This window comes from Myotis davidii, unplaced genomic scaffold (genome assembly GCF_000327345.1).
Source record: "Myotis davidii unplaced genomic scaffold, ASM32734v1 scaffold78, whole genome shotgun sequence".
In the NCBI taxonomy this organism is placed as follows: Eukaryota; Metazoa; Chordata; class Mammalia; order Chiroptera; family Vespertilionidae; genus Myotis; species Myotis davidii.
The window spans coordinates 2,408,575-2,416,132 of NW_006290305.1; the positions used below are offsets into that span (position 1 = coordinate 2,408,575).

The following is a 7,558-nucleotide window of genomic DNA, read 5'->3' on the forward strand; positions in this document are numbered from 1 at the left end:
ATCTTTCTTCTATCATTGACAGTCCCTCTAGGTTGTGGGCTGCTTGCCTGTGTTCCTGAGAAGCATCTACGGTACCAGTCTATAGAGTGTGTTTTCTTTAGTGAATTACCGGTATGTTTACCGGTAATAAACTTGCACTGTTTTATGTATATGTTTGATTACATACAGCCTTGTGACAGTTTTCCTGCATGTCATAAGCATTTGAATATAAATTAAAATGTTAAAATCAAATCTGATATTGCTTTACCTTTTATTTGGTGTGTGGAAGGTGTGCGGAAGAGGGGGTAGTCTTATACGGCGAGTATATAACAAACTCTGTATTTTGAGTGGAAATGTTAGGGGGTCGTCTTATATGCCCAGTCGTCTTATACGCTGGCAAATATGGTAACTATAGAGTAAGCTATATTGGAGAATATTTAAATTACATGAAACAAATTTTATGATAAAATGCTGTTTTAAAAAAGTACATAACTTTTTAATATGATTTTATAATTAACCAATAAATACACCTGGAAGAATCTACTAAACTGTTAACAGAGGTCATCTCTAAATATAGTGAACCATAATTTTGGTCATTTTTATTTTCTCCTTTGTTTTATATTTTCCTGATTATCTTCAATAAGTATATAATCGGGGGGGGGGGGCGGGGGGAAGGATTTCAGAGAGAGGACTGGTGACACTGGGTTCAGCCAGGCCTGAAAGACTCCATGGAAAAGTCAGGTTTGGAAAACGAGGGCAGAGCACTGGACCAGCAGCATGCCCTGGGCCCCCACATCTGTCCCTGACTGGCTGTACTCACACCTGCTCCACAGGAGGTATGGGAGTGGCTTCACCCTGGTGCTGAGGACTAAGATACAGTCTGGGGCACGCCACATAAAATGTGGATGCTCAGTGCTATGGAGACTGGAGGACAGAGCACAGGCCAGAACAGGAACTTCCAGAGGCCTGCCTTACCTCAACTGCAAAGAGAACACTTGTCCAACCCCGTCCCAGGGGGCTGTAAGGATAAAATGTGACAAAGGATCAGAAATCCTCACAATATGTGGGCACAGTAATAGATATTTATACGAAGGACATTACCATTCCAGCCACCCGGCCGAGCTCAGAGGCTATGATAGGCTCCATCTCCGTTCCAGCCCTACAGCCTGGGGAAGTTTTTGCAAAGCGCTGAAACGCTGTCCTGCCAGACCCCAAAAAAGCTGCATTTCCTGGGAACTCACTTTAGGTTCTGTAATCTCAAATACTTAGGTTTGTCCAAGATGGACAATATTTCACAAGAGGTGAAATATGTACAATAACTGTTTAATATTTTTATGTTACTCTTCAGATGTTATGTGTGGTTAATTTATGGCCCCCATGGAGCAAAACAGAGAATCTTAAAGACTATTATTTTTTCTTTTTTTCCCCCCATATGTGAGAAGCAAAGGGAAACAAAAATGTTCCAAGTGCTAGAACAAGCTGGATCCTTCTAAGTGAATGGACAAGTGGAGGAGGCCTCATCCAGTCCATCCTCGCCCCCAGACCCACAAGCCTCAGTTCACCAGCCAGGAAACAGGTTCTAATGCTCTGACACCCACAGAAGACTAACAGACGTCGTTTGCAAGAAACACTGCAGAATACCACCTTTTTCCAAGGAACTGGAGGCTGATGTGGCCAAACAAAGCCACCAACGGCTCAATTACCAAAACTGAGGTTCTTGCCATAGGCAACATAGGAACAGAGAGCAAAAGTTAGAAATAAGAATGGGGAAGGGAAGTAAGGAGAGTATAAACCAGAGCCATAGTCAAGGCAGCAAGAAGGAAGGGGCTTGTTGGCTGGATAGAGTCACTGGAACTGTATGGGGACAAGGAGAGAGAAGTGCCACTGTCCCCCTCCACCCAGCTGGTAAGGGGTCCCTGAGGAAGACCCAGACCCCAGGGGGACACTGCTTGGGCTGCATCAGACTCCACCCTTTATTTACAAGAGCTGTGACTCTGGGCAATTTCAGGGCTTCCAGTTGCCTTCCAGCAAACTGGGGATGGAAGCCATACCTAGGTCATAAGGCTGCTGTGAGGATTAAATCAGTTAATGTGCGTGCAGCCCTACGAACAGTCTGGCACAGTTAGTCATATGCAAGTGCTTGGAATCACTGCTAGTATTCTCTGACCAAGTGCCTGGTGGAAGACAGGTGGGGGCGGAGGGGGCGGGGGACGCGTCAAAAGTCCAGGAGCCCTTCTGAAAACAGCCTGGATTCAAACTATGGGCTCTCCGCTTTTGCCTTCCAGAAGCAGTGAGATTTTATTATGAAAAGTCCTTCCCCAACTCTTGAGGACCAATGAAAATAATCCCTGGCCATACCTCCACCAGTGGCCAGGAGCCCAGTCCATCTCTGGACAATAGTGGCCCTGCAAAGCAGGGTTCCTCAAACTTTTTAAACAGTGGACCAGTTCACTGTCCCTCAGACGGTTGGTGGGCCGGACCATAGTTTAAAAAAAACTATGAACAAATTCCTATGCACACTGCACATATCTTATTTTGAAGTAAAAAAAACAAAACGGGAACAAATACAGTATTTGTATTTGCATGTGGCCCGCGGGCCGTAGTTCGAGGACACCTGCTGCAAAGGAACCAACAAGGCATGCAGGAAGCCTGCCATTCTGCAAACCCCAGAAGCAAGGCGTCCACCCGCTTACACAGAAGGCCTCTGCCGCACCTCACATGGAACGATGGCTGGCCAGGGGTGGGTGAATGGGATGGAGCCTTCTTGCAAACTGGATAGAACAATTGTACTTGGAAAAGAAATTCTAGATCCACTTAGGGATCATGTGGATGAGGGCACACAGATGTTGCTCACACCCACCCAATTCCTGCTCTTAACGTCGCTCGAGTAGTCCAGGTCCTGCATCCAGTCTGCGAAGAGAAGAGCAAGTCATTTGGCAGGGGCCCAGTTTAGGAGGTGGCTTTGTAATATGAGCAGTGTGTCCACTAACAACCAGAGCAAGACCATTAAGTTCATTACACCTGTCACTCTGCCAGCTGACTATCCAAATTGCCAGAGATGAAAGTACATTATGCCCAGGAGTGCCACCCAGCCCCCGCCCAGGGCAGCACCACACTTATCTCAGACAATTTGTTCTCAATGTCTGCACCTGCAGAAAGAACGCAACTGTAAACAGCTTGAAACTTGGCTCTGAGAAACCATCGGGCCAGAGCAGGTCCATCTAAGAGCAAAGTTTAGTTTCTTGGAGCAGGTCCCTGCGAGGAAGACTAGGTGCCATATGCCCTGACGAGGAGGAAGAAGGGGGGGAGGCGGGCAGGGTAAGGGAGCAAAGCCACCAGCAAAACTAAGGACACAGAGCTGCTACGTGGATTCGGCTGCCCCGAAGCACTGCCAAAAATATAGCGAGGGACACACCCTTTTCACTTCCGAACCAAGTCACAGAATTGTAAGCAGTAGGCAGAGGCCTTCCCTGCAGCTGCACAGCCAACAGGCTCCCTGGGTGCCCACCGCCTGGGCCGCCACTGGCTGCAGCGTGCGTTTGCAGTGCAAGCGCGTTGCAGACAGCGGTAATTTATTTATCCCTGTCATGTAACATTAGCAATCTGTCTGGAGCTTGGCAAGCAGCAACTTGCACTGTCATATAAACTGTCTGACAAACTTAAAGTTTCATAAATGCTTCTCTTTTCCAGCACACAATAAAACATCATTTTAAAAAAGTTATCTCCTTTTCTGTTCCTTTTCTTTCTTCCCCTTCCAAAAAAAAAAGGAAGGAAAAGAAAGAAAAACAACAACAAAAGAACCCATGCAAACAGAAATGATCCCTCAGCAGGATTCTTAACCTTAAAAGTCTCAACATTTTTCCAATGCCAAGTAAATGAGTAAATAAATGGATGGGGAGAGGGGTGTGGTGGGGGGTCAGTCATGATGGGGGTCAGTCATGATGGGGGGGTACAGAACAAAATCTGCAAAACAAAAGTACAGTCATTAAAAATTAATAAAGGGTGTGGACATGAGCTCCCACCCCGTCTGCTCATGGGGATTTGAGCCAGACATTCTGCATCCTCATTAAGTGGTGTCTGGCAGGCTGCCGGAGTTTTAGTGGGTTCTGGGAATGCCAATATATTAACCAGAGGACTTTTTGCATACCCTTTAGAGTTTTTATTCTAGAAAAGTCAACCATTTGGCACTGTGCAGCCTTATTTTTGTCCGGGAAAGCTCTCAGCTGCCAATCGAGAGAGAACTTATAGCTATGTTCTTAGTAATTTCCAAGACCTATCTGGAAAACAAGCTTGGTGGGAAGAAAAGTCCTCACAAAAACAGCTGAAAAGGCCTAAGTACCATTTTTAGTGGGAATTCAAAGAAAAGCAATCCTCACTTAAATCACCTGGATATGACACAACACAGACATTATTTTTAAGTCCTCCTATGATAGAGGAAAAGATAATATGAATTGGAAATATAAATCCAATTAATAGTATAGGTGCTCAGCTATTTCCCTTACGGCCTAACAGTGAAGCAAGTAATGCCAGACTAAAACTCCCTAAAAAATGGCAGGTCTTGTGGCCTAAATTTTCAAATAGTAGGCAGAAGCTTTACATTCCTATTTTAAAACTTAAGATTCACCTTCCATGAACATCCATAATATAGGTCAAGGTGTAATTGTAGACTAACAATCCCATGTAGCATAAAGTCACTTTGACATCAGACAATAATGGCTTCCAGGCGAGTTCTCTGAGACCTAAAAAAAGGAAAGGAGGAATGGAAGATGGAAGGGAGGAGGAGGAAGAGGGAGGAAAGGGCAATTTGGGACTACTTGGCTATTTTGCTACTGTTCACATATAAATAGCCATGTGCCTATAGAAAGTGTGTTAAGCATTTCTAAAAATTTTCCAGGTTAACATGGAATAATCTTTTATAGCTATCGCTCCTTGAGTTTTCTCTATTAACTCTCCCCCAAAAGGACAGACACATCAGAGATACTCCCTAAGCCAAGATTCAGAAGGAAGAGGAGGGGAAAAAAAAAAAAACCAACATGATGAGGGCTACCAGAAAGATCTAACACGGCGATTCTCAACCTGTGGGTCGCGACCCCTTTGGCGGTCGAACGACCCTTTCACAGGGGTCGCCTAAGACCATCCTGCATATCAGATATTTACATTATGATTCATAACAGTAGCAACGAAAATAATTTTATGGTTGGGTCACAACATGAGGAACTGTATTTAAAGGGCCAGAGGGTTGAAAACCACTGATCTAACCAGTCAGTCACAAGTGTCCCTGCCCTGAGTCCTCCAAGTGCTTGGGTTTTACAGGGTGACACAGAGCAACCACCTCCTGCCCAGACCATAGGGTGACTGCATGCTGGGCAGTGCAAAGGGACCCAGACAGAGCTTGGTGGTCTCCCCTTGGCAGCAGCCCAGAAACTACCTTCAGAGAGCAAAAGTCACTCTCACCTCCCTATTCCCCTGTCCGGCGGGGAGTTGCCCCTCCAGAGGCCCAGATAAAACACAGCGTCCATGAACTGTAAGGCTGCTCTGCAGAGCTGCTAAGTCAACCAAGACCACAGCACAGTCCCAAACGGAAAACACCTCTACAGATGGACCCTTACTCTCAGTGCGCCAGGCAACTAAACTATTCTTAGGACACTGACAGCAGTTGGGGGGAAATAAATATTTGTCTATGTATGTATATACTCGGAGGTGTGTGTGTTGGGGTGGGGGAGGCTGTGAAGGTGGACTTTGAATCCAACAAATTGGCACAAAATCCCCAAATAAGCAGCTGGCACTGCTGGGTTCCTCTACAGGATTGTGATCATGCAAACCAAGGCCCTAAAAGGATTCAAGAGACAACCCCCAAAGCCTACTGGGAATAGTCCTCTTCATCATGAATACAAACCTACACAAACTAGAACCATGGCCAATGAGGGCAAATTCTTCCAGGGGCAACAGCAGAATGTTGGAAACGTAGAGGGATATTTTAAATCAAGAGAGGAATGCCACTACAACTCCATTACAACAAATCCCTTACTAGCATTTACAGATTGGCACCTAATTCCTAACAGTGTGTTCAAATGTCAATAGTAACAGGAAGCTCTCAAAAGAATTAAGCTTCCAAAGATCATGAAGAATTTCTCCCATTTTTAAAAGGTACTGCTCTGCATTCAAGGGTTGATAGGAAACCAAATATTGTAATCCATAAATGTGCATGGGTAATATTCTGATCTACTCATTTGTCTATGTAATGACTCAAATTTGACATTATGATCCTTTACTAAACATAAAGAATGTGTTCCGAGAGAATTCTGCAGAATATAAAGGCAGATGTACTGATGACAGTAAACTCAATATAAATAGCAGAAAAGACTAAATACGCATATGCAAAATGCAAAACATGGCTTGTGCAATGACAGCTTCTCTGTGCAGACGCTACAGAATCTTTCCTGTAATTCAATACTCAGTCCTGAAGCTCCAGAGGAAATACAAATGGGAGAATACCTTCCTTGGCTAGCCAGACAAGAGGAAAGGGCCATCTCAAAGAGCAGTTTCCCAGCCCTAGTCCTGAAGGAAGGCACCAACCTCCATGCCAGCCACAGTACCCAGATATTTTTAAGAGCCAAAGCTGTTCACCATCTCTACCCACCTCCACTACAAGAAACTAAATAACGGTAGCTCTCTGAATCAACACTCTTTACAACTTATTTCACCTTGCATCCCACAATGCCAAGCACACAGTAGGTCATCAATCAATATCACAATCACATTTAACATTTAGAAAGGAGCACTGAACTATAAGTGGAGGGGTCCAGGGACAAGAAGTTGCCAAAAATATAAGAGAGAAAGAGAAGGGAATAGCTAGGACACAAAGGAAGAGAGAAGAAGCAAATCAAACTTATCCAATGCTAGCTAATTAAAAGACTGAAGAAAATAAAAATTAAGCTGGTTTATGTGGCCATTTCCACTCAGCAGTCATTCTTATGCCTGGGTAGGAGGAGGGAGGAAGCCCTACTTGCTATAGAGTTTCTTGCAGTCTAGACAAGCAGCGCAGTGCCCTGCCAGCAAACCCAGGAAACGGGGCACTGACCCACGCGCCTTCTCCAGGTGCCACCCACCCACAACGCGCCCATGTCGTCCTCCAGAAAATCTGCCACGTTGGGAAGCCTCCTCCTTTTCCAATTAAAAAAAAAAGTTTAAAAACAAGCAAATGTCCTCTCTGCCACCATAGCGAATTAACCTGGGTAGAGCCAGCCCACTCACTGTCTTGCAGCAGCGTACTTGCAGGGCGCGCCCCCAACCCCACCCTGGGGGCGGCCCACCGGACAGGGGCACCGGGGAGCCTCCTCACCACTGTGCAGGCTGACCCCACAACAAAGGCAAGTGCCGGGCCGGGGCTGGGTGCTCGTCGCTTCCTGTTCATTCCACCGTGAGGGTCAGAGAGAAATTCAACACACGCCTGCCTGCTTCCTCCAGAGCTCGGAGACCCAACCTAAGTGTAACAGCAGCCGCCCGAGACAATCGACTTCCCAGCCAATGCCGGGAGCTCCGGGCGGCCCCGCGACCGACGTCAACGCGCGCGGGGGAA

The 7,558-nt window shown here is 46.0% G+C and overlaps 1 protein-coding gene across 2 annotated transcripts in view; it reads right to left on the reverse strand.

The window, feature by feature from the left end:
* The window catches only part of LDLRAD4 (low density lipoprotein receptor class A domain containing 4), a 338,556-nt gene that overhangs the window by 330,568 nt on the left and 430 nt on the right, over window positions 1-7,558 (reverse strand). Inside the window, exon 1 of one of the 2 annotated variants that reach the window (XM_006763246.2) lies at window positions 7,322-7,547. The exons of the other annotated variant lie outside the window; for it this stretch is intronic. The gene's annotated coding sequence lies outside the window, so the exon portion shown is untranslated. Of the gene's footprint in view, window positions 1-7,321; window positions 7,548-7,558 lie in introns of those variants that run through there. 2 annotated transcript variants of the gene reach the window in all.